Source organism: Saccopteryx bilineata, chromosome 2 (genome assembly GCF_036850765.1).
Source record: "Saccopteryx bilineata isolate mSacBil1 chromosome 2, mSacBil1_pri_phased_curated, whole genome shotgun sequence".
Taxonomy (NCBI): Eukaryota; Metazoa; Chordata; class Mammalia; order Chiroptera; family Emballonuridae; genus Saccopteryx; species Saccopteryx bilineata.
Window position 1 is genome coordinate 353,936,568 of NC_089491.1, and position 27,396 is coordinate 353,963,963.

Below are 27,396 nucleotides of genomic sequence, written 5' to 3' on the forward strand. Positions count from 1 at the left end.
AATAAATTTAAAAAAACAGTAAAAAAAAAGAACAGGAAGCAAAAAAAAAATGTAATTCTATAAGAGCCATACAATGACCCATGTACATTACACATTATCCAATAAAAATTTGATGTCCCGGAGGACAGCTGTGATTGGCTCCAGCCACCCGCAATCATGAACATGAGTGGTAGGAAATGAATGGGTTGTAATACATGAGAATGTTTTATATTTTTTAAGTTATTATTATTTATTATTTTATTAAAGATTTGTGAGCCAGATGCAGCCATCAAAAGAGCCACATCTGGCTCGCGAGCCATAGGTTCCCGACCCCTGACCTAACCTCTTCTCCCATTAAACAATAGTAAGTGATTTGGATTCCCGTCTTATTATGTCCTTCATTTATAGGATTCCTTTAAACCACAAAAAAAAATAGTAAGAAATTTTTTCACTCTCTTATCTCCTCTCTAAAATGAATGAATAAATAAATGAATAAAAGCCTAAAAGCCTGATCTGTGGTGGCGCAGTGGATAAAGCGTCAACCTGGAACACTGAGGTCGCAGGCTCAAAACCCTGCACTTGCCCGGTCAAGGCACATTTGGGAGTTGATGCTTCCTGCTCCTCCCCCTTTTCTCTCTCTCTCTCTCTCTCTCTCTCTCTCTCTCTCACACACTATCTCCTCTCTAAAATGAATAAGTAAATATATATATTTATTATATATTATATATTAATATTACATATTTCTTAATATATATAGTAAGAAATAAAAAGTTAACAGAACCTGTACTATGGAGCTTGATTTTCAGGTTCCCAATCAGCATCCCATGCAAGAAAACAGATTTTTAATTTGGGCTAAGTGTCTAGTGTATTTATTTCAGTTCCCAATTTTCAGAATAATTTAGGTTTTCAAGAAAATATTTATTTAAAAGGAGTTAAAAATTCAGAAATGCCATGAAGACACTAGCTCTCCAAATGACAGGAACCTCAGAGATTGGAGGCAGGGGGGACCTGATTTGAACTTTGGTAGAGGAAGAAAGAGCAGCAGTGTTCAAATTCTGATTCATGGGAATTTACTGTCCACATTGGAGAGATGGAATAGCTTCTCCATAAAGTATCCTGTTATGAGCCTCTTTCTTTTTTTCTTTTTTTGTGTGACAGAAAGAGAAACAGAGAGAGGGACAGACAGACCAGAAGGGAGAGAGATGAGAAGCATCAATTCTTCATTGTGGCACCTTAATTTCTCATTGCTTCCTCATGTGCCTTGACTGGGAGGCTATAGCAGAGGGAGAGTGATCCCTTGCTCAAGCTGGAGACCTCGGGGTTTCAAACCTGGATCCTCTGCGTCCCAGTTCGACACTCTATCCACTGTTCCACCACCTGGCCAGGTCATTTTTCTGAAGTTTGAAACGGGGAGGCAGTCAGACAGACTCCCGCATGCGCCTGACCGGGATCCACCCGGCATGCCCACCAGGGGGCAATGCTCTGCCCATCTGGGGTGTTGCTCTGCCGCAACCAGAGCCATTCTAGCGCCTGAGACAGAGGCCATAGAGCCATCCTCAGCGCCGGGCCAACTTTGCTCCAGTGGAGCCTTGGCTGCGGGAGGGGAAGAGAGAGAGAGGAAGGAGAGGGGGAGGGGTGGAGAAGCAGATGGGTGCTTCTCCTGTGTGTCCTGGCCAAGAATCAAACCTGGGACTCCTGCACGCCAGGCCGACGCTCTACCACTGAGCCAACCGGACAGGGCCAGGAGCCTCTTTTTAACCAAGGTCAAGCTGCAGCAGAAAATGCCACTCTACGGGGGGCAGAAGCCAGAGTTCTTATTTTTTGCCTGAAGGAGAGCTCTTTGATATATGTTTACCAAAGGGTATTTATCTAATCGTTAGCCACAGGCCAGTGACAGCAATGTCAACCTTATCTGGCAGCCTGCCTCCCAACTCGAACATGCACAAGAAAATCTTTGTCTTGTTTCAGGGGTGCATGGTTTCAGATTCAGGACTAAGTTAGCATAGTTTTACTTCATGATGCAAAAGAAAATGCTTTTGAGAGCGAAATCTCCCAGGAGAGCCTTCCACCCCCAGCAACTGCAGAAAAGAAGGCATCTGCTGGAGGGAAGGGTGGCTATAGACGCCATTGCTTCTTCCAGATCCCAGCTGTGACCTGGCTCACAGTTTTACAGTTAAAAATAACCAGGGCTAAAAAATAAAATAAAATAAAATAAAATAACCAGGGCTTAGAGTTGTGGGGGGGGGGGGAGTAAACTGTTGCATCTCCATGGAAACTAGGAGAAGAAAAAAGGCAAGCCATGGCTTTCCAGCAGATGTAGCAAGATGGGGTTGATTTAGAAGGTTAGAAGCTTAGAGGTCCTCTGGTGTAAGAGGATACCCTAATTCACATGCAGGATGTAGCCAGACATTGTTCCGGGCTCTGGAGACACTCTGCAGCCAAGGTACATTTGCAGCAACAATATGTACATCTGGGCGTAATCTTTTGAGACTTCCAACTTGCTATAACACAGATTTGGTATTATTTGGCAAAGCGAAGAGCAGAAAAGCAATAGGATAGGTTAGGTGTTGCTTCTAAACAATCTGAGAACCTCTACTTCCTTCCTACCCCTATCCACATTCCACTCTTTGATTTGCATAGAGAGACCTGACATGAGGAGTAGCAATTTGTAACCAGACACCTAGGATGTCATTAAAAGTATATATGTCTCTTATCATTTCTGGTATTGTTATTAACAGAGGTGACTAACTCTTGGGGGAAAATATTTCATTTCCCCTTTCTTTTTCTTTTTCTTTTTTTTTTTTGTATTTTTCTGAAGCTGGAAACGGGGAGAGACAGTCAGACAGACTCCCGCATGCGCCCGACCAGGATCCACCCGGCACGCCCACCAGGGGCAACGCTCTGCCCACCAGGGGGCGATGCTCTGCCCCTCCAGAGTTTCGCTCTGTTGCTACCAGAGCCACTCCAGCGCCTGGGGCAGAGGCCAAGGAGCCATCCCCAGCGCCCAGGCCATCTTTGCTCCAATGGAGCCTTGGCTGCAGGAGGGGAAGAGAGAGACAGAGAGGAAGGAGAGGGGGAGGGGTGAAGCAGATGGGCGCCTCTCCTGTGTGCCCTGGCCGGGAATCGAACCTGGGACTTCTGCACGCCAGGCCAACGCTCTACCACTGAGCCAACCGGCCAGGACTCATTTCCCCTTTCTTTAAAAACAAATTTTTAGCCCTGGCCGGTTGGCTCAGCGGTAGAGCGTCGGCCTAGCGTGCGGAGGACCCGGGTTCGATTCCCGGCCAGGGCACACAGGAGAAGTGCCCATTTGCTTCTCCACCCCTCCGCCGCGCTTTCCTCTCTGTCTCTCTCTTCCCCTCCCGCAGCCAAGGCTCCATTGGAGCAAAGATGGCCCGGGCGCTGGGGATGGCTCTGTGGCCTCTACCCCAGGCGCTAGAGTGGCTCTGGTCGCAACATGGCGACGCCCAGGATGGGCAGAGCATCGCCCCCTGGTGGGCAGAGCGTCGCCCCTGGTGGGCGTGCCGGGTGGATCCCGGTCGGGCGCATGCGGGAGTCTGTCTGACTGTCTCTCCCTGTTTCCAGCTTCAGAAAAATGGAAAAAAAAACACAAAAAAACAAACAAAGAAAACAACAACAAATTTTTAAAGAATATAATGAATATATTCTAGTTGTAAATTCTTTTAAATCCCTCTCTCTTCCTTTATATGCTCTCTTGTTTACCTGTCTAGTGTGTTGTAAAGTCCTCGTGCTAATGATTGTTCTGCTCCTTAATAATAATACAACCTTGGGCGAGTTTATTAACCCCTTGGGTCTAAAGTATGCTTGATTATACCTGACTGGGTTTGATGAAGATTAAATGAGATAAGGTATATTAACCACCTAGAGACCCTCCTGTTCCCTCCCATCTCTTCCCTTCCCATGGAGCCTTTGATATTTTCATTTAACTCCAGCCAGGTATAAGCAAGCATTTGATTTTCCTGCATTGCACAGTTCACACCATGGTAAAGTTTCACAAAGGGACACTAAGATCTGAAACACACAGAGCAAATGTTAGAGCAGGCAGATGTGCATTTTTTCCAAGGATGTTGACCATATTTCCCCATGTATAAGACACACCCTTTTCTGAAAAATTTGGAGCCAGAATACTGCATGTGTCACAGTGGTTGTAGGTTTTTACTTGCATTTCCCACTTTTTTGTGTGGCTGAGGAGTTGTATGAATTTTCTGATGAATAAATCTTGAGTTCAATAACTTGATGTAATACATTATTTTCCAATTTCAGCCCCAAAATTAAGGTCTTATACTGGGGGTGTCTTATACATGGGGAAATACAGTATATTGGAATTCTCATCACTGTGCATAATTGCCACAGCCCCATGGTTGAATTAAAGGCAGAAAATTTCAGAGACACATACATATTAAATGACCTAGTTATCCTAGACATGTCATAATACTTCCTTATATAATGCCTACGTCAAGAAACCAGCAGTCAGATTATAAAAGTGTATGTACACTATAAACAAAACTAAAGAATCATGCATAGTAAAACAGACCAGAAAGAAAAGATGCTAATTATTGTTTGTTAAGTAGCAAAATTATGAGTGATGTGTTTGTACTCTATCTCTGTGGTAATGTGACACTTGTTTATTAATAGAAAATTCAATTTTATGAGAACTATAAATACTCTAAAAATAGAAGTTTAAAATATTTTACATTAATAAAATTGAGTTAATCCTTATGATACCCATATAAGGTGTTGTTACATCTTATAAAATAGCACAAACCTTTGACCATTTCTGTAGTAGATGAAATGTGTTTTTGGACTTTGTATGGGCAGTAGTCGTGGCCCTCATGGCCATTCACATGCAGGTTCTCACTGAACTCGGGCAGACAGTAAAGAAACAGTGGAGCCAAAAAATTATGAGCCATCCTTTTAATAAAGTCTTGCAACAGCCGATGAGCAAACAGGCAGGGAAAACACTCCCTTCTTCATTCAGAGCTACAAAGCCCTGACACATTATCTGGTTCCACAACCAAGAGAATCTTCTCTGGTTCCTCCTAGAATCAAAGGCCCCACCAGTCTCAGTAGAGCTTGCAAAAGCCCCTCAGCTCTGGTTCCTCATCTGCACATCTTCTCTGTGCACAAACTGGCTTCTTCCTCAGCACTCTGCATTCTCTCCTCTCTCACTCTGCAAACATGGCTTCTCTTTACCTCTTCTCCTTTTCTTCTTTTTAAAACTCTCGGGCAAAAACTTCTCCTCCAGCAAACACTGGCAAAACAATAGCCCTTCCCAAGCAAGAAGGTAATTTGCAATTTCACAGGCTACATATACCTGGCACTACCCAGCCCCCAATGCAAACTATAAGTGAGCAAACATAAAAATCACATTTAACAAACTTTTTGACCAACAGATTTCTATCTCCTAGCTCTTTTTTTTTTTAAGACAGTCAGAGAGAGGGACAGACAGGGACAGACAGACAGGAATGGAGAGAGATGAGAACCATCAATTCTTTGTTGTGGGTCCTTAGTCTCCTTAGTCGTTCATTGACTGCTTTCTCGTACATGCCCTGATGAGGAGCAGGGCTAGAGCAGAGCCAGTGACCCATTGCTCAAGCCAGCGACCTTGGGCTCAAGCCAGTGACCATAGGTTCATGTCTATGACCCCACCCTCAAGCCAGTGACCCTGCACTCAAGCCAGTGAGCCCACACTCAAGCCATTAACCTCGGGGTTTCGAACCTGGGTCCTCCGTGTCCCAGTCTGATGCTCTATCCACTGCACTACCACCTGGTTAGGCTCTCTCCTAGTTCTTTTATCTTTTCCACATTTATAGTTTCTTCCCAGGTACTTGGTGTCCTCTGTCCCTCTCATAGATGGCATACTCTGGAATTACAGGTATTAGCAAGCAGGTTTTTTAAATACCTGTAACCAAGAGGACCTCAGTGGCCAACTTCTGTAGACCAAGGAGCCCTGACTACATCTGCTCCCCAGTTCTGACAGATATATCAAAGCTGCTGTCAATTTGTTAACCAGAGGCAATAATACAAATGGAAGATGCACCTGTTCTTTCTGGGGGACCATAAAGGTCTGATTAATCTAAGAAGCCCAAGCAATTAAGAATAATATTTTTGGAAAGGCAGACATCAGAAGCTAAGCAAAATGGACGTTCACATCCTCTACTTACTGTGTCTAATCAGGTCAGCTCTCATTCTTGATAGAAGCTGCACTACTCAAAAACACTTTATTTAGATGTAGTCAGGAGTACCCACACGCCCTCGGCACAGACAGGTCATACCTTTATAGCAGATGACCTCTAACAGAGACAGAGGGCCAGACAGGAAGGGAGAGAGAGATGATAATTCTGTTGCAACACCATAGTTGTTTATTAATTTTTTTTTGTGACAGGGACAGATAGGGACAGACAGACAGGAAGAGAGAGAGAGATAAGCATCAATTCTTTCTGCTGCACCTTAGTTGTTCATTGATTGCTTTCTCATATGTGCCTTGACGGGGGGTGGTGGGCTGCGTTACAGCAGATGAGTGACCCCTTGCTCAAGCCAGCGACCTTGGGCTTCAAGTCAGCGACCTTTGGGCTCAAGCTAGCAACCACGGGGTCATGGTTTTTAAGACACCTTCCCCCCCCCCCTTTTTTTTTTAAGACAGAGAGTCAGAGATATAAGCTAGTGACCTCATGCTTAAGCTGGTGAGCCTGCACTCAAGCCGGTGACCTCAGGGTTTTGAACCTGGGTCCTTTGCATTCCAGGCCGACACTCTATCCACTGTGCCACCGCCTGGTCAGGCAAGATGTTTCTATCAATATATTTAAAATTATTGACAGCGAGCCCTGGTCAGTGTGGTTCAGTGGATAGAGCTTCATGAGCACACTGAGTTCACAGTTTCAATCCCAGGTCAGGGTACAGATCCCCAAGAGGCCACTCATATGTGTACAACTAAATAGAACAACTAAATGGAACAATGAGTCCATACCCCCCTCCCCCCTTCTCCTCCCTTCCCCTCTCTCTCAAATCAATGAAAAAATAAAAATAAAATAGTTGACATTGCCTGACCAAGTGGTGGCGTAGTGGATAGAGCGTCGGACTGGGATGCAGAGGACCCAAGTTCGAGACCCCAAGGTCCCAGCTTGAGCACAGGCTCATCTGGTTTGAGCAAAAGCTCACCAGCTTGGACCCAGCAACCAGCTTGGACCCAAGATTGCTGGCTCGAGCAAGGGGTTACTCGGTCTGCTGAAGGCCTGCAGTCAAGGCACATGAGAAAGCAATCAATGAACAACTATGGTGTCGCAATGTACAACGAAAAAACTAATGACTGATGCTTCTCTTCTCTCCGTTCCTGTCTGTCTGTCCCTGTCTGTCCCTCTCTCTGACTCTCTCTGTAAAAAAAAAAAAAAAGAGTTGACACCTATACCTATTTTTAGCATAGTGATGTGCTATCCAGAAAGGTGGCCACTAGCCTCATGTGGCTAGTGTAATAAAAATTAATTGAAAATACAGCTCTCAGTCACACTAGCTCACATTTCAAGTGCTCAAAAGCCACATGAGCTAAGGCTACTGTATTGGACAGTGGAGATACAGAACATTTCCATCACAGAAAGTTCTATTGGACAGTGCTGGTTTAGAAAATGACACCTTCAAGTGGCATTTATTTATTTACTTACTTATTTTTGTAGAGGCATATAGAAGCCTACACTTCCATTGTAAAGGTATGAAGCACCTCCCTAGCCACAGGCATATGTGTATACAGCCATTCGGTAATCTTGCTGAATTCAGCACTTACTACTTTCCTTAATCTCTAGATCTTTACACATATATCACACTCAACACACAGTCTATTTTAGCCCTCCTCCTCATCACTGATGAGCATATAATTTTTCATGGTAGGCTTAGTTCCTATAATCCATGAAAATGCCCTGCTCCTTGTCACTAACCAGAACTGTTCTGAAAACCTGCCTTTCTAGGTAACAAACAAGCTTGAATCTAAAGAGGGATGCGTCTATTTGTGCTGCTGAGTCACTGAATTGACTGAAGGAAAAAGACTGTAGTGGGTGGGGAGAAATGAAAGCCACATACAATCGTTTCCAATAGAGATTTTGCTATTTTGGTTTTGGCGTGTCAAAAATAAGCCACTAGATGAATTGATGTTGGAGCAGTTTAGGGATGGGAAGATGCCTTTCCTAGGCAAGACTTAAACTCCTGTGTTTTATCCTGCATCAGATTCTCCTTTTCTCACGCAGAAAGATTAATCTTAACTAAATTTAAAGTTTTGAGTACGAAGGGCAAAATAAATCTTTCCATTCCCGGCATATTTAGCTCCTTCAAGGTTATCACGAAAACGCCTTGATGTTATGTTTTTGTCTGGGAAGTAGACTGAACTTTTAGATAGTAGTACTGCACCCCCGGGATGACTTCGAGTTCGTCTGGGAATCAGGGAACATAAAAAAGCCTCAAACTTTTTTGGTTGAAGAGGCCGGGAGATGTAAACCCAAAACGCGGTTTTTACTTCTCTCATCGATCCCTCCCCCGAAACCTGTGAGTGCTTGTTTAATTGTTCAGCAGTTCTAATACCAACGATGTACAACGGTGAAGACCTGGATCTGGTGAGTTGAGGGGCTGGGTATAGAGTCAAGGACTTAAGTGTCTGACTCACCGCGGAGCCCGAGGAAGTCGTTTATACCTCCCCTCACCTGCCGGGACAGGATTGCGCTGAGAAAAGTCTGTTTTGCATCTACTCGTGTTACAGATGGGCCAACCTAAATTAAAAAACGAGCCTCAGAGTGACAGCAAATAAGCCCTCCCCGAATCCGTATGTTCAATCTGGGCTGCGTAAAACCTTACCTCTCTGCCTGGAGGTGTGGGCTGTGGATCCAGGGTTTGCGGACCAGATGGCACCTGTGATTGTGGTGGCGGGTTGGTGTTTCCGGGCAGGCAAGGGTAGCCGTATCTGTAAATAGTTTTGAGTCTCGGACAATATAGTCTCCCACGGTTACTGAAAACCCCGTCCACACCTGCCCAAGCAAGGGTCATCCAAGAGTTGCTACCAGATTTATTTCCCTTCACTCTTTGGTCCCGACTCCTGGGCTCTCCTGGACAGGATAGGAGGTGGGGGTGAAGTCAGAATTGGTGATTAGTCACTAACTGCAGTCTTCATCCATTTTATAATTGTAGTGTTTGCCCTTAACGGTTAAAGTTTAATGGTTCGTTTAACCCTTTCACATCCAGAAAGTACCCTAGTACATCATGCTGCACCCACGCCCCAAACCCGGCTTGTAAATGCTGAAGTTGGAAAGGGAGGATACAGATGATGAGCCAACAGGAGACCCCTTAAGCAGAGACCGCCGAAGGAAGTGGGTGTCGCTGAAGCTGCAGACGCGCCATAGCCAAGCGGCTTGGCGTTGGAGGGTACAATGCGCATGCGCGCTGCTGTGGCTCCGTGCGTCCCTCGCCAGCTTCCTCTCCCCGCCCCCCCCCCCCCGCGGCGGGCCTCACCCGCCGAGGCCCCGCCCCCTGTCCCAAGCATCCGCCCTCGGGAGAGGGCGGTGGGGCGTAGGGAGCGTGCGTGCGGCCCGCCCCGAGCGCGGGCGGAGGGAAGAAGGAGGGGTGCGCGCGGCAGTCAGTCAGCAGAAGCGGCGAGTCGCGCAGGAGGTCGGACCGTCAGCTGCAAGTCCAGCGACTCAGGTACGCTGTTCGCGGGCCCGGGCGGAGGTGGGGTGGCGGCGGCGGCAGCGGCAGCGGCAGCGGGCGGGACTTGGTGCCGACGGGTTTCGGAGCGCTGGCTGGACCCGGCGGCTCGGGTCTCGCGCAACCCTCGTCTCTGGAAACTTTGTGTCTGCGCCCCCACCTGCTGCCGGCGGTTCTCGCATCCTCGGGGTGGTGGGGAGAGGAGAGGCCCGGGGACTTCCGCAGAGCTCCCTTCTCAGCGCGCAGCCCCCGCCTTGCTGGCTCCGCGCGCACCCCCTCTTACTCTCTCTTCTTCGGCGGACGGCCCGGCCCCGGTACCGAGCCTCTGGTTCCTTCACGGGCATCCCCGCCCGTGCCCCTCCCGACCCCTCTGCTCTTCGCCCCGCCACAGTCTCTCTCCCTCCTCCCCCCGCCGTCGGCATTCGCCCGCTCTGAGCCACCCGAGCCGAAGGCGGCTTTTTGCATCTTCCAAAGGTTTCTGGTGCATTGATAGAAGCAACTTGACTTTCAGCAGTGCCAAGTGTTCAACTTGAGTGTTTTTCTCTGCGGTGGTAGGTTGGTGTGTGCAGTGCTAACGTGTCTTCTTACTTCTAAATACCCTTTGCTCCAAAGCGAAGTTGAGTTGGTTGTGCGTGAGGGGAGTTGCATGCTGTCACTCTCTTAAGGGTATTGTATAACTATATTTTATTTAGGTGGATGTTGCCAATGGTACCAGTCAATGTTATGGTAACTGGGCATCCCAGAGGCTTACAAATGCAGTTCAACTGTGTAGGGATTATTATTATTATTAACTCCCTGGTTCTTTTAACCAGCAGGACCTCAAGGCTTTTAGCATGTATTAACTAGCTGCTGTTCATCGTAATTTTATAAGTGGGGTAGGCACGGATCATTACCATCCAGTTTTACAGATGTAAAATGGAGGAAAAGAGCCGAGTTGTACCAAAAGATTTAACCCAGTTTCCTGGAATTCCTGTGCCATATGTCCACACACAAGTATAATGCAACGTTGGAACATCCTCCCTGAGGTTGTGCAGATCAGTTAAAAATCGAAGAGGCTGGGGCCAGCCTTCAGCCACTCCATGCTAGGGACTCAGTTCTGTCACAAAGTAAAGTGATAGTTGACAAGTCACAGCTGCTCTGTGTGTTTACTGATCTTTAAAATGAGGGGAACAAAGGTGCTGTATCCTTGGCAGAGTTGTGAGAGTGTGGAGGCTGCACTGACTTGAGCTGCATGTGGTAATTGTTACTTGCTGTGGATTCATAAAAGCTCCCATTCTCGAGTTCCCTTTAGAAATGCACAGAATGAGGCACCCCCAGAACGAATAACTGCCTCTCTTCACCAGAGACACCTGAGAACTCATGGCAGGGACAGCCTGAGTCAGGGACCCCAACCTGAGTGAGGGGAGAGAGTGCTGGTGGAGGTAAGGAAGGAACCCTGCACAGGCGGCTTGACACATGGGCACTATTCCTGCCTCCAGCTCTGACTCATCTTCTGAGGCTTGGGGGAGGAGAGGTAGTTGCTTGATATTTCTGGCTTTCCCCCATACAAAGGGGAGACGGTTTACTTCATTCCCAGTCTTTTTTTATTTTTATTTTTATTTTTATTTATTTTTTATTCATTTTAGAAAGGAGAGAGAGAGAGAGAGAAAGGGGGGAGGAGCAGGAAGCATCAACTCCCATATGTGCCTTGACCAGACAAGCCCAGGTTTTTGAACCGGTGACCTCAGCATTCCAGGTCGACGCTTTATCCACTGCGTCACCACAGGTCAGACCATTCCCAGTCTTTTTAACATCAGTGTGTACGCTGCATTCTCATCTGAAATCTTTCTGGTTGAATGCAGGTATGATTTCAATGATATTCTTTAATAGAATGGCATAAGTGTATATATTTATATTAACTAGCCAGGTGTATAACTCCAGGAAATTTTTAAAACTTTAGCATAAAAACTAGCTATTTATCTTTTAAATTTTTTTGTTGATTTGAGAGAGAGAAAGAGAGAGAAGAAAGGGGGGAGGGGAGAAAGAGAGAGAAACATTGACTCATTGTTCCACTTAGTTGTTCAATTTAGTTGTGCACTCATCGGTTGCTTCTCCTATATGCCCTGACTGAGGATAGAACCCTCTACCTTGGGGTGCTGGAGCGATGGTTTATCCAACAAGTCACCTGGCCAGGGCCAAAACCAGCACTTTTAAATGATTATTTTTAGGAAGGTATCTGGGTTTGGATTCCTTTGTAATTTAGATTTTATTTTTAAGACAAAAGGGATTTAAAATGCTTTTTCAGATATCACAAGAAATACATTAATCATTCTGCATGTAAAAAAAAGAAAAAGAAAACCTTTACAGAGAAGGTTAAAACCTTTAGAGCATCTTTCTCAAAAGCAACTGCTATCTGTATGTTTATCAGTTTGTGTGTATCATTTTAGACTTTTCTAAGTGTTTTTATAAATGTCTTTTTATGAAGTGATATATATATATATATTTTTTTCATTTTTTCGAAGCTGGAAACAGGGAGGCAGTCAGACAGACTCTCGCATGCGCCCAACCGGGATTCACCCGGCATGCCCACCAGGGAGCTATGCTCTGCCCCTCTGGGGCGTTGCTCTGTTGCATCCAGAGCCATTCTAGCACCTGAGGCAGAGGCCACAGAGCCATCCTCAGTGCCCGGGCCATCTTTGCTCCAATGGAGCCTTGGCTGCGGGAGGGGAAGAGAGAGACAGAGAGGAAGGAGAGGGGGAGGGGTGGAGAAGCAGGTGGGTGCTTCTCCTGTGTGCCCTGGCCGGGAATTGAACCTGGGACCCCTGCACGCCAGGCCAACGCTCTACCGCTGAAGTGATATATTTTTGACAGAGAGTCAAAAAGAGGGACCGAAAGTGACAAGAAGGGGGAGAGATGAGAAGCATCAGTTCTTCCTTGCGGCATCTTAGTTGTTCATTGATTGATTTCTCATATGTGCCTGCATGTGGGGAAAGGGGCTATAGCACAACGAATGACCCCTTGATCAAGCCAGCGACCTTGGGCTTCAAGCCAGCGACCTTTGGCTTCAAGCCAATGACCTTCGGGCTCAAGCCAGCAACCATGAGGTCATGTCTGTGATTCCATGCTCGAGCTGGTGAGCCCACTCTCAAGCTGGCGACCTCGGGATTTTGAATCTGGGTCCTCTGCGTCCCAGTCTGACACTCTGTCCACTGCCACCACCGCCTGATCAGGCACAAAGTGATTTTTTTTCTTTTTTTTTTTGTGAGAGAGGGGGAAGGAGAGAGGGGAGAAAGATGAGACGCATCAACTCATAGTTGCGACACTTTATTGTTTCTCATATGTGCCTTGCTCAAGCCAGTAATCTTTGGCATCAGGCCAGCAAACTTTAGCTCAAGCCATTGGTCATGGGATCATTTCAGTGATCCTATGCTCAAGCTGGTGAACCTGTCCTCAAGCCAGGGACCTTGGGGTTTTGAAGCTGGGACCTCAGTGTCCTAGGTCAGTGCTCTATAACCACTGTACCACCGCCGGGTCAGCCACAAAGTGATTTTTTAATTGAAGTGAACTTTTATAAAATTAAAAGTTCCTGTTCATTAGATTTGATTTCTGTCTAGACCAGGTAGCATGCATTTTATTTACGGCTGGTTGTAAAGTGTTATTAACCCTGACAGCATGGTAGTATTTCTCTGGACAACAGGCAAACAACATCTTAATCAACTTCAAAACAGTTAAGTCATTAAGATCCTGAGTGTTACTTTCAGTTGAAGATGAAACTTTCTTTTTAGGAAAACGAAATCTAGGATTACTGGTATATTCATCTTCTATTTGTTTATAAGGAGGCATGAAAGGAAATGGAAGGCAGGGAGAGTTGCTAAAGCAACAGCACCTGGGTATAAACTTACAGAGTGAACATTTAAGGTGGTAGCTGCTTTAGTTATTTATGAAAGCTTCACTGGGGTGAAGGCAAAGAAATGGAAGTGTTAATGTGGGCAGTTTAAATCAGTAAATTCAGGAGATGGGTGAATTAAAACAAAATTCACATCAAGAGTTTATGAGTATACTATGTTATTTATTGAGGACTTTTGCCATGCTAAAGGGATTGTGCTGAATACTGGCTAGAAGGTAAATAAGGCCGCGGACCTCATGAAGCTGATAGTGACATTCAGAGTGGAAGTGTTCTTTCTCCAGGTTAGCAGAATTGTAATGGTTCTGAATTTCTGGAAATGAACCTTGCAGTTATTTAATATTTTTTAAAATTGTACATTGTCATACAGTGAAAAGGGTATAAAACATAAATACGTAACTTAATTATTTTAAAGAAAACGCTTTAGTAATAACCATCTCTAACCATCTTTCAGGTCAAGAAGTTTGCTCATTTCACTCTTTCCCAGTGACAACCTCTTATCCACCTCAGAGGTAATCAAGCCAGTAACTAGCCACATTTGTGTGAAATCTCTTTCTTTTCTGTAGTTTTATCCCCTAAATTTAAATCTCTAAACAGAGCTGTTTCATTTTGCCTGGTTTTTACCTTTGTGCAAATGGGCTCGAAGTAGGAATTCTTTTTTTTTTTAGACAGAGAGAGAGTCAGAGAGGGGGATAGATAGGGAGGACAGACAGAAACGGAGAGAGATGAGAAGCATCAATCATCAGCTTTTCATTGTGACACCTTAGTTGTTCATTGATTGCTCTCTCATATGTGCCTTGACTGTGGGGCTACAGAAGACCGAGTAATCCTTGCTCGAGCCAGTCACCTTGGGTCCAAGCTAGTGAGCTTTGCTCAAACCAGATGAGCCCCCATGCTCAAGCTGCCAACCTCGGAGTCTCGAACCTGGATCCTCCGCATCCCAGTCCGATACTCTATCCACTGCGCCACCTAATTAGTTCTTTTTTCTTTTCTTTTTTGATTGAGTGATTGATTTTAGAGAAAGGGAGGGAGAGAGAGAGAAGGGAGGAAGCAGTCATTTGTTGTTCCATTCAGTTGTGCATTCACTGATTGCTTCCTGTATGTGCCCTGACGGGATTGAACCTGCAACTTTGGATTTTCTGGATGGCGCTCTAACCAACTGAAATAATCATCCAGGGCCAGCTAATTTTTGTATGAACATACTACATCAGGGGTCCCCAAACTACGGCCGGCAGGCCACATGCGGCCCCCTGAGGCCATTTATCCGGCCCCCGCCACACTTCTGGAAGGGTACCTCTTTCATTGGTGGTCAGTGAGAGGAGCATAGTTCCCATTGATATATTGGTCAGTTTGTTGATTTAAATTTACTTGTTCTTTATTTTAAATATTGTACTTGTTTCCGTTTTGTTTTTTTACTTTAAAATAAGATATGTGCAGTGTGCATAGGAATTTGTTCATAGTTTTTTTTATAGTCCGGCCCTCCAACGGTCTGAGGGACAGTGAATTGGCCCCTGTGTAAAAAGTTTGGGGACCCCTGTACTACATGGTATTTATCTGTCATCCACCACTGATAGATATCTGGGTTGTTTCTGGTCTGGGGCAGTTACAAACAGTGCTGGGTGTATCAGCTTTCCTATCTGATGCTTGTTTTTCAAAGTGATGTATCACCCTGAATGGTTATCTCAGTTGGTTAGAGCATTGTCCTGACATGCTGAGGTTGTGGGTTCGATACTTTGTCAGGGGAAATACAAGACTCAACCAATGACAACATGAATAGGTGGAAAAACAAGTAATTGTTTCTCTGTCATTCTCCCTCTCTAAAAAGTCAATATAGGCCCTGGCCAGTTGGCTCAGCGGTAGAGCGTCGGCCTGGCGTGCTGGGGACCCGGGTTCGATTCCCGGTCAGGGCACATAGGAGAAGCGCCCTTTGCTTCTCCACCGCCCCCCTCCTTCCTCTCTATCTCTCTCTTCCCCTCCCGCAGCCAAGGCTCCATTGGAGCAAAGATGGCTTGGGCGCTGGGGATGGCTCCTTGGCCTCTGCCCCAGGCGCTAGAGTGGCTCTGGTTGCGGCAGAGCGATGCCCTGGAGGGGCAGAGCATCGCCCCCTGGTGGGCAGAGCATTGCCCGTGGTGGGTGTGCGGGTGGATCCCAGTCGGGCGCATGCGGGAGTCTGTCTGACTGTCTCTCCCCGTTTCCAGCTTCAGAAAAATACAAAAAAAAAAAAAAAGTCAATATAAAACAAAACCAAAAAAAAGTGGTTATACCAATTTACATTCCTTCAGCATTTTCAGTATTTAATTTACAAACTACTGTATTTCCTGTTTAACTGCGCAATATGTTTGGTTATTTCTTTTTTTGTGTGACAGAGAGAAGGAGAGGGACAGATAGTGACAGACAGACAGGAAAGGTGAGAGGTGAGAAGCATCAATTCTTTATCATGGCACCTTAGTTGTTCATTGATTGCTTCTCATATGTGCCTTGACCGAGGGGCTGTAGCAAACCAAGGAACCCCTTGCTCAAGCCAGCGACCTTGGGTCCAAGCTGGTGAGCTTTGCTCAATCCAGATGAGCCCGCGCTGAAGCTGGTGACCTCGAGATTTCGAACCTGGAGTCCTCCGCATCCCAGTCTGACGCTCTATTCCACTGTGCCACCGCCTGGTCAGGCTGTTTGGTTATTTCTTGAATGAATACATGTTAGCTATGTGTAGTGATCCCTGGCCCTTCATGTACCATTGTATTTATATATATTTATGTTTAATTGTATAGTTTGGACTAACATACTGCCCGAAAGCCAGAGATGGTTTTTCCAGTCTATTTAGTTGACAAATATTTAGTTCCATTTTTTTTGAAGATTTTATTGATTTTATAGAGAGAAGGGGTGGGGGATGAGAAGTATCAGTTCATAGTTGCTTCATGTTAGTTGTCCATTGTTTGCTTGTCATATGTGCCTTGACCGGGAAAGCCCTGGATTTTGAACCGATGACCTCAGCATTCCAGGTTGATGCTGTATTCATTGCACCACCACAGGTCAGGCAGAACCCTTCTATTTAAAAAATATATAGGCCCTGGCTGGTTGGCTCAGTGGTAGAGTGTTGGCCTGGCGTGCAGGAGTCCCAGGTTCGATTCCTGGCCAGGGCACACAGGAGAAGCGCCCATCTGCTTCTCCACCCCTCCCCCTCTCCTTCCTCTCTGTCTCTCTCTTCCCCTCCCGCAGCCAAGGCTCCACTGGAGCAAAATTTGCCTGGGCGCTGAGGATAGCTCTGTGGCCTCTGCCTCAGGTGACAGAATGGCTCTTGATTGCGGCAGAGCAACGCCCCCTGGTGGGCATGCCTGGTAGATGCCGGTCGGGCGCATGCAGGAGTCTGACTGCCTCCCTGTTTCCAGCTTTGGAGAAAAAAAAAAAAAAAAAAAAAAAAATATATATATATATATATATATATATATTTGTTGACTTAGAGAGGAAGGGAGAGAGAAAGAGAAACACCAATTTGTCATTCCACTTATTTATGCATTCTTTGGTTGATTCTTTTATGTGCCTTAACCAGGGCTTGAACCTACAACCTTGGCATATTGAGACAGTGCTCTAACCAACTGAGCTACCTGACCAGGGCCATTGATCTCTTTTTAAGATAGATATATAGTTATAGGGAAATTTAAGTATGCAAAATGAAGTATTAAAAATAAAAATGTTGGCCCTGGCCAGTTGGCTCAGTGGTAGAGTGTCGACCCAGTGTGTAGAAGTCCTGGGTTCGATTTCCGGCCAGGGCACACAGGAGAAGCACTCATCGGCTTCTCTACCCCTCCTTCTGCCCTTTCTCTTTATCTCTCTCTTCCCCTTCCCCAGCCAAGGCTCCATTGGAGCAAAGTTGGCTTGGGCGCTTAGGATGGTTCCATGGCCTCTGCCTCAGGCGCTAGAATGGCTCTGGTTGCAATGGAGCAACACCTCAGATGGGTAGAGCATTGTCCCCAGTGGGCATGCGGGGTGGATCCTGGTTGGACACATGCAGGAGTATGCCTCTCTGCCTCCCTGATTTTCACTTCAGAAAAATACAACCAAAAAAAAAAAAAGAATAAAAAAATAAAACTGTTTCCTGATGAGTGATTGTGCAATAGATAGAGCATCAACAGGGAATGCTGAGATCGCAGGTTCAAAATGCCGAGGTTGCTGGCATGAGCATGGGCTTGTTGGCTTGAGTGTGGGGTCACTGGCTTGAGCATGGGATCGTGAACATGATCACAAGGTTTTTGGCTTGACCCCAAGGATCCCTGACTTAAAGCCCAGGGTTGCTGGCTTGAGCCCCTGGTTAAGGAACTTATGAGAAGCAGTCAGTGCACAACTGAAGTGAAGCAACGATGAGCTTATGCTTCTCACTCTCTCTCCATTTCTCTCCCTACCCCTCCTTTTGCCACCCTCTTTTTTTCTCTCCTTCCCTCTCTTTCTCTCTCTCTCTCTCTGAAATCAGTAAATAAAATAGAAGTGTTCAGGCCTGACCTGTGGTGGCGCAGTGGATAAAGCGTCATCCTGGAACACTAAGGTCTCTGGTTTGAAACCCTGGTCTTGCCTGGTCAAGGCACATATGGGAGTTGATGCTTCCTGCTCCTCCCCCCTTCCTCCCTCTCTCTGTCTGTTTGTCTGTCTCTCTCTTTCTCTCCTTCTCTTTCCAGGAACTAGAAGTCTTTTTAAAGATTTTGGTTGACTCCTGTGTCTTGGACTGCCATATGGCTTGACCTGTGCTGGCAAAGGCTTGCTTTGTGCCCAGCCCTGAATATTAAGGCCAGTGTTGCAGGCTTTTGTGTGTGACATGTGCAGGAACCCAGACCAGTTCTTGTTAAAGTAACCTCTGAATACAGGCACTCACATGCTTGTGTACATATACAGATCCCCTAGGGGGCACCAAGCACAGACCGTGGTTCGTCCTTCCTTCGCATTTTCAAAGAAACCATAGTTTTCTTTGCTGCTGGAAAAATGTCTCTTATAATCTTTTTTTTTTTTTTTTTGTACTTTTCTGATGCTGGAAATGGGGAGGCAGTCAGACAGACTCCCGCATGCGCCCAACTGGGATCCACCCGGCATGCCCACCAGGGGGTGATGCTCTGCCCATCTTGGGGCCTTGCTCTGCCACAACCAGAGCCATTCTAGTGCTTGAGGCAGAGAGGCCACAGAGCCATCCCCAGCGCCTGAGCAAACTTTGCTCCAATGGAGCCTTGGCTGCGGGAGGGGAAGAGAGAGAGAGGAAGGAGGGGGGAGGGGTGGAGAAGCAGATGGGAGCTTCTCCTGTGTGCCCTGGCCGGAAATCGAACCCAGGACTCCTGCAAGCCAGGCCGACGCTCCACCACTGAGCCAACCGGCCAGGGCTCTTATAATCTTTAAAGGGTACTTTTCTTCAAATCATCCTTTGTATGTGACAGAAAATGTAGTTTAGAACTACCTGTTTTTTTTTGTTGTTGTTTTTTTGTATTTTTCTGAAGCTGGAAACAGGGAGAGACAGTCAGACAGACTCCCGCATGCGCCCGACCGGGATCCACCCGGCATGCCCACCAGGGGCAACGCTCTGCCCACCTGGGGGCGATGCTCTGCATCTCCGGGGCGCCACTCTAGCGCCTGGGGCAGAGGCCAAGGAGCCATCCCCAGCGCCCGGGCCAGCCTTGGCTGCGGGAGGGGAAGAGAGAGACAGAGAGGAAGGAGGGGGTGGGGGTGGAGAAGCAAATGGGCGCTTCTCTTATGTGCCCTGGCCGGGAATCGAACCCGGGTCCCCCCGCACGCCAGGCCGACGCTCTACCGCTGAGCCAACCAGCCAGGGCCACCTGTTTTGATATAGAAAAGTCCTGCTTCCTGAGTAGGCAGTTGCCAGTTAACTTTAATTGCTTATGTTTGGTGTTGCTAGCTAGATTTAAAGATAGGGTGTGTGTGGCAGGGTGGGGGTGGAGTAGGGTGTAAGGAGATGTAGGGAAGTCATGTTAGTTAGGACAGTTATTTATTTAGATTTTTTTTTTTTCATTTTAGAGGTTGGGGGAGAGGAAGCATCAATTCCCATATGTGCCTTGCCCAAGCAAGCCCAAGGTTTCAACCCAGTGACCTCAGCATTCCGGTTGATGCTTTATCCATTGCATCACCACAGGTCAGGCATATTAGGACAGTTATTAAATTATTAAATCTAGATATTTTTGAGTATCTACTGTGCCTAATACCTGCTAACAGTGTTTCTGTCCTTAGAGCAGAAAGTTCTACAATTCTGCAGGTATAGAAAATCCTCCCAGAGAGATACTCTTTCTTAGTGGAAGGGGTGATGGAAGAACAGTAGTAGCCCAATGCATATGAGATAATAAATTTATTTTTCCCCTTTATTATTAATTTTAATGGGGTGACATTGATTAATTAGGGTACATAGATTCAGAGAAAATATATCCAGGTTATTTTGACAATTGATTTTGTTGCATACCCATCAACAAAAATCAAATTGTCTTCTGTCACCTTCTATCTGGTTTTCTTTGTGCCCCTCCCCTCCCCTCCCCCCCCAACCACCACACTCTTGTCCATGTCCCTGTGTCTTTTCTATGTCCCATCTATGTATGGAATCATATAGTTCTTAGTTTTTTCTGATTTACTTATTTCACTCAGTATAAGGTTATCAAGGTCCATCCATGTTTAAATTTCTTTTTATATCCTTTATCTTTTTCTTTCTTCTGTAAGGTATCTTGGAAAATGGCTGAATTTTTTTTTTTAGTTTTCACATAAATCATAATCTATTTTTACTTATAGATCAATTTTTTTTTTTCAGATTCTCTAAAATAATTACAATGAAAAAACAAACTGCTTTGTGTAAGTTCCCGAAGAAACACCCAAGGTGGAGGGTAAAAAGTATCAGAACCTCTTAATCTGAGCAATGCCCAGGAGAAATCCTGTTTGTATTCTTTGATGTCCTTCCGGTGGGCAGTAACTTATGGAGGAGCTGTGTTTTCTACCTGTTGCAGGGAAGAGGAGGAGCCATGTTGTGGAAGTCAGGGCCGTGGCCTGTCACATGTGTCCCTCAGACCTCTCAGCTCACCTTGCCACTTCCCAACCTAGCTCTTACATTAAAAAAAAAAAAAGATTTTACTTATTGATTTTAGAGAGATGAGAGAGAAAAAGAGGCATGTATGTGGAGGATCAGGGAGCATCAACTTGTACTAGTTACTTGTATGCACCCTGACCAGGCAGGCAAGCCCAGGGTTTGAAACCAGCAACCTCAGCATTCCAGGTTGATACTTTATCCACTGTTCCCCCACAGGTCAGGCCCATTCTTGCTTTTATGTGGACCTCCATCCATTTTGGTCAGTGTTTCACTGCCATCTTGGGGACTCAGTGGACATAAAGTTCTTTTATTTTTTTATTTTTCAGGAGAGAAGGGGGAGCATGGAATGGGAAGCATCAACTCATAGTTGCTTCATGTTAGTTGTTCATTGCTTGCTTGTTGTATGTGCCTTGACCAGGGAAGTCCAGGGTTTTGAACCGGCAACCTTGGCATTCCAGGCTGAAGGTTTATCCACTGCGCCACCACCGGCCAGGTGTCATAAAGTTCTTTTTTTTTTTTTTTTGCATTTTTCTGAAGCTGGAAGTGGGGAGAGACATTCAGACAGACTCCCATATGCGCCCGACCGGGATCCACCCGGCACGCCCACCACGGGGCGATGCTCTGCCCACCAGGGGGCGATGCTCTGCCCCTCCGGGGCGTTGCTCTGTTGCGACCAGAGCCACTCTAGCGCCTGGGGCAGAGGCCAAGGAGCCATCCCCAGCGTCCGGGCCATCTTTGCTCCAATGGAGCCTCGGCTGCAGGAGGGGAAGAGAGAGACAGAGAGGAAGGAGAGGGGGAGGGGTGGAGAAGCAGATGGGCGCTTCTCCTGTGTACCCTGGCCGGGAATCGAACCCGGGACTTCTGCACGCCAGGCCGACGCTCTACCACTGAGCCAACCAGCCAGGGCCGTCATAAAGTTCTTTTAAAATTCATATACAATTGCCTTTGCCCCAGAATCATTTTAGCATCAATTGCCACTGGTAGGATTTTGTTTTTGTTTTTTGTGACAGAGACGGAGAGAGACAGAGAGAGGGACAGATAGGAACGGACAGATAGACAGGAAGGGAGAGAGATGAGAAGCATCGATTTTTTGTTGTGGCTCCTTAGTCTCCTTAGTTATTCACTGATTGCTTTCTCATATGTGCCTTGACTGGGGGACTACAGCAGACCAAGTGACCCCTTGCTCAAGCCAGCGACCTTGGGTTCAAGCTGGTGAGCCTTGCTCAATCCAGATGAGACCATGCTCAAGCCAGCGACCTCGGGGTTTCAAACCTGGGTCCTCCACGTCCCAGGCTGGTAGGTTTCTTTTTTTAACTCCTTAGCTCTTTAAGTTTGTAGATACACATGCGTGAGAAAACTTGGGTGAGAGTGTGTTGCTTCGTAAGATTTGTGTTGACTGGTAAGCATTTATGTGGCAGAGAGAGCATGTGAAGCACCAGCCTTCCTCACGTGGAAGAGAGACCATGAAGTGAGCTTGCTTGAAACCTGGAGGAAGTTTTGGTGAATAAAATCTAGAGAGTACTGTCAGCATACAAGTTACATACAGATTTGAAACCAAGATTTATAACTAAGAGTGTTCCTATTGTAGTTTAGCTGTTTTTTTGCTAGTAAACTTGCCAAGTTCTTTCACCAAATCAACTCTTAGTCTGGCTCACACGCGCAGCCCAAAACCTGCAGAGGGTGCTTGGACTGACAGCCATTTGTTCTAGTTAATTTTCTTCTATTCCAAATGACTTTTTTTTTTTTAAGATTTTATTTATTGCCTGACCTGTGGTGGTGCAGGGGATAAAGCGTCGACCTGGAAATGCTGAGGTCGCTGGTTCGTAATCCTAGGCTTGCCTGGTCAAGGCACATATGGGAGTTGATGCTTCCAGCTCCTCCCCCCTTCTCTCTCTCTCTCTCTCTCTCTCTCTCCTTGCTCTCTATGTCTCTCTCTCTCCTCTCTAAAAAAATAAATAAATTAAAACAAAAACAACAAAAAAAGATTTTATTTATTGATTTAAGAGAGAGAGAGAAGGTGGGGCCAGGAGCAGGAAGCATCAACTCATAGTAGTAGCTTCTTTTTTTTTTTTTTTTTTTTAAAGATTTTATTTATTCATTTTAGAGAGAGGGGACAGAGAGAGAGGCCAAGAGAAAGAAGGGAGGAAGGAGCAGAAAGCATCAATTCCCATATGTGCCTTGACCAGGTAAGCCTGGGGTTTTGAACTGGCAACCTCAGCATTCCAGGTCAATGCTTTTACCCACTGCACCACCACAGGTCAGGCAGTAGTAGCTTCTTGTATGTGTCTTGATCCGGCAAGCCTGGGGTTTTGAACCTGTGACCTCAGCATTCTGGGTCAATGCTTTATTCGCTGTGCCAGCACAGGTCAGGCAAAATAATTTTTATTTTTAGAAATTGCAGTGACATAGAAAATTACAAAGAACAAATTAATCAACATTATTACCACTTGAAATTGGTCATGCTTATTTTATCGCTCTTTTATTTTTTTAAAAAAAAAAGGCATGATAGCCTGACTAAGCGGTTTCCCAGTGAATAGACTGGGAAATAGAGGACCCAGATTCGAAACCCTGAGGTTGCTGGCTTGAGTACAGTTTCATCCAGCTTGAGCACAAGCTCCAGCTTGAGTGTGGAGTCGCTGGCTTGAGCGTGGGATCATATGGACATGACCTCATGGTCGCTGGCCTGAGCCCAAAGGTCGCTGGCTTGAAGCCCAAGGTCGCTGGCTTGAGCAAGGGGTCACTTGGTCTGCTGTAGCCCCCCAGTCAAGGCACATATGAGAAAGCAATCAATGAACAACTAAGGAGACTAAGGAGCCATAACAAAAAATTGAAGCTTCTCATCTCCCTTCCTGTCTCTATGTCCTTGTTTCTCTGTCTCTGTCACAAAAACATAAAAAGAAAAAATAAAGCATTTTAAAGTTGAGGCTTCCTTGGACCCCTCCCTTCGCCACTCAGGCAGCTATTGCCCTGAATTTGATAGGTTTTCTTCCAACCCAGTTTATTTATAATAAATATAGTCACACATCACATAATGACACTTCAGTTAACTATGGACTACATACTTACTTTGTTGATGGTGGTCCCATAAGTTTATAATGGAGCTGAAAAATTCTGTTCCCTAGTGACTTTCTTGCCATCCTAAAGTCATAGTGTAGTGTATTCCTTACGTGTTGATGGTGATGCTGGTGTAAACAAACTTGTGCTGCCAATAATATAAAGTATAGCACAAACACTTCTGTATAATACATAATACTTGATAATATAGTACCATAATTCCCCATATTTAAGATGCTCCCATGTATAAGACACATCTTAATTTGGGGGCCTGAAATTTGAAAAAATAAGTATTACATAAAGTTATTGAACTCAAGTTTTGTTCATCATAAAATTCATACAACTCCTCATTACTGTCACAACTCCCATCCATTAGCTTGTCCTCATCTGTGTCTGGTGACAAATCACTGTCTTCAACCATGAGCACAAAAACAAGCGTGAAAAAGTGGGAGATGCAGGTAAAAAAAACTACAACCACTGTATAAGACACACCCAGTTTTTTTACCCCAAATTTTTTTAAAAAGGTGCATCTTATACATGGGGAATACAGTAAATGCCTGTGTTACTTGTTTGTATATTTGCTATACTTTTTTTTTTTTTTTTGCATTTTTCTGAAGCTGGAAACGGAGAGACAGACTCCCTCATGCGCCCAACTGGGATCCACCCAGCATGCCCACCAGGGGGCGATGCTCTGCCCATCCTGGGCGTTGCCATGTTGCGACCAGAGCCACTCTGGTGCCTGAGGTAGAGGCCACAGAGCCATCCCCAGCGCCCAGGCCATCTTTGCTCCAATGGAGCCTTGGCTGCGGGAGGGGAAGAGAGAGACAGAGAGGAAGGCGCGGCGGAGGGGTGGAGAAGCAAATGGGCGCTTCTCTTATGTGCCCTGGCCGGGAATCGAACCCGGGTCCTCTGCACGCTAGGCTGACGCTCTACTGCTGAGCCAACCGGCTAGGGCTATTTGCTATACTTTTTTTTTTTTTTTTTTCCCATTTTTCTGAAGCTGGAAACAGGGAGAGACAGTCAGACAGACTCCCGCATGCGCCCGACCGGGATCCACCTGGCACGCCCACCAGGGGCGACGCTCTGCCCACCAGGGGGCGATGCTCTGCCCATCCTGGGCGTCGCCATATTGCGACCAGAGCCACTCTAGCGCCTGAGGCAGAGGCCACAGAGCCATCCCCAGCGCCCGGGCCATCTTTGCTCCAATGGAGCCTTGGCTGCGGGAGGGGAAGAGAGAGACAGAGAGGAAAGCGCGGCGGAGGGGTGGAGAAGCAAATGGGCGCTTCTCCTGTGTGCCCTGGCCGGGAATCGAACCCGGGTCCTCCACACGCTAGGCCGACGCTCTACCGCTGAGCCAACCGGCCAGGGCTATTTGCTATACTTTTTATTGTTATATTAACATGTATTATTTCTACTTGTAAAAAAAAAGTTTGCTGTAAAACAGTGTGCCCTGTTATGTTGTCAGCAGCTCCATACATTTTGTGTTTATCATGCCTCTTTTTTTTTTTTTTCAACAGAGACAGAGAGAGAGAGAGTCAGAGAGAGGGATAGACAGGGACAGACAGACAGGAGTGGAGAGATGAGAAGCATCAATCATTAGTTTTTCATTGAGCTTTGCGACACTTAGTTGTTCATTGATTGCTTTCTCATATGTGCCTTGACTGCGGGCCTTCAGCAGACTGAGTAACCCCTTGCTCCAGCCAGTGACCTTGGGTCCAGTCCAGTGAGCTTTTGCTCAAACCAGATGAGCCTGCACTCAAGCTGGTGACCTCGGGGTCTCGAACCTGGGTCCTTCCACATCCCAGTCCGGGGCTCTATCCACTGCGCCACTGCTTGGTCAGGCCATGCCACTTGATTAAGCATTATTTTCTAGTGCTTGATTTAATCTTACCCTGTTCATCATGGTCCCTAAGTGCAAGATCTGCTTGCTTGACCTGTGGTGGCACAGTGGATAAAGCATCGACCTGAAATGCTGAGGTCACCGGTTCAAAACCCTGGGCTTGCCCAGTAAATGACAAATGGGAGTTGATGCTTCTGGCCCACCCCCCTTCTCTCTGTCTCTCCTCTAAAAAAGATGAATAAATAATGAAAAGAAAGGATCTGTTCATGTTGCCAGTAGGAGGTCACATTGAGTGATTGACCCGGAAATAAAATTAGAAGTGATTAAGGACTATGAAAGTGGAAAATCAGTGATGGTTATTGCTCGCCAGTCAGACATATCCCATTCGATTATAGCTACCATCTTGAAGAACAAGAACAAAGTGCTGGCCTGACTAGGCGGTGGTGCAATGGTTAGAGCGTCGTCCTGGAATGCTGAGGACCCAGGTTCAAAGCCCCGAGGTTGCTGGCTTCAGTGCAGGGTCACCAACTTGAGCTGTGGGGGGTCGCTGGCTTGAACCCAAGGTCTCTGGCTTGAGCAGGAGGTCACTGGCTCGGCTGGAACCCCCTGGTCAAGGCACCTATGAGAAAGCAATCAATGAACAACTGAGGCAGTGAAGAATTGAAGCTTCTCATCTCTCTCCCTTCCTGTCTGTCTGTCCCTGCCACCCTCTCTCTCGCTAAAAAGAAAAAAAGAACAAAGTGATGGAAGCTGTTAAAGGGTCTGCTTGATTGAAGGCAATGAGAGACTAACCAATATTCCACAAGGGCCTACATTAAACATGGAGAAACTTTTGATGACCTGATTGAAGACCAGATATAGAAGCACATCCCTTTTAGCACCATTATGATCTCAGCCAAAGCAAAAAGGGTTTTTTGTTTGTTGTTTTCTGATATTGAAGGAAAAGGCTGGAACTGACTAAGATTTTGAATTTATTGTAAGTTTAGGTGGCTTAAAGAATTCAAGAATCACTATTCATTACATAATATAAAAGTGAGTGATGAGTTTGTGAGTGCTGATATGAAGGTAGCTGAAGAATTTTTGGAAACTCTAGATAAGCTGACTGTGGAGGAAAATAACTTGCCAGAGCATATATTTAGTCTGGATAAAACTTCTCTATCCTGGAAAGAGGTACTTAAAGGGACTTTCATTTATAAAAAGGCCAACTCAATGCCAGGTTTCAAGGCTTTATGGACAGGATAACAGTCTTGCTTGGGGACAGTGTCTTAGGCTACAAATTGAAACATTTTATGAAAGCCTCAGGGCCTTCAAGCTTATCAGTAAGCTCACACTGCCAGTGTACTGCAAGGCAGTAAGTCATGGATGACTCAGCTCTTCTTCCAGGACGCTCTCCTGAATTGCAATGCCAGCAAAATAGAGAAGTACTGCTTTTAAAATATTTTTCCAGTGGTTTGAGAGAGAGGGTGAGAGGGGAAGAGAGAGAGAGAAGCATCAACTTGTAGTTTCATTTAGTTGTGTTTTTTTGTTTTGTTTTTTGTTGGTGACAGAGACAGAGAGAGAGACAGAGGGACAGATAGGGACAGACAGGAACGGAGAGAGATGAGAAGCATCAATTTTTTGTTGCGGCTCCTTGGTCTCCTTAGTTCTGTGATTGCTTTCTCATATGTACCTTGACCAGGGGACTGCAGCAGAGCGTGTGACCCCTTGCTCAAGCCAGCGGCCTGGGGCTTCAAGCCAGCAACCTTTGGGCTCAAGCCAGTGACCATGGGGTCATGTCTATGATCCCATGCTCAAGCCAGTGACCCCCCCCCCCCCCCATGCTCAAGCTGGATGAGCCCACACTCAAGTTGGTGACCTCAGGTTTTCGAACCTGGGTCCTTCGCATCCCAGTCT

The 27,396-nt window shown here is 46.1% G+C and overlaps 1 protein-coding gene and 1 long non-coding RNA gene across 11 annotated transcripts in view; one reads left to right on the top strand and one right to left on the bottom strand.

Annotated features, from left to right (window-relative positions):
- Positions 1–4,911: 4,911 nt before the first annotated feature.
- Positions 4,912–9,387, bottom strand: LOC136326595 (uncharacterized). Its single transcript, XR_010729482.1, has 4 exons — positions 9,036–9,387; positions 8,833–8,938; positions 8,645–8,747; positions 4,912–6,293 (listed from the first exon to the last, which is right to left on the bottom strand). It is a non-coding gene; the product is annotated as an uncharacterized lncRNA (long non-coding RNA).
- A 163-nt stretch (positions 9,388–9,550) lies between these two features.
- DUSP14 (dual specificity phosphatase 14) overlaps positions 9,551–27,396 on the top strand; it is a 39,143-nt gene continuing 21,297 nt past the window's right edge. For 2 of the 10 annotated variants that reach the window (XM_066262805.1, XM_066262807.1), the window contains exons 1-2: positions 9,599–9,672; positions 14,013–14,070. The gene's annotated coding sequence lies outside the window, so the exon portion shown is untranslated. Of the gene's footprint in view, positions 9,673–14,012; positions 14,071–27,396 lie in introns of all 10 variants that reach the window. The other 8 variants (XM_066262802.1, XM_066262809.1, XM_066262800.1 and 5 more) reach the window with 5 other exon arrangements.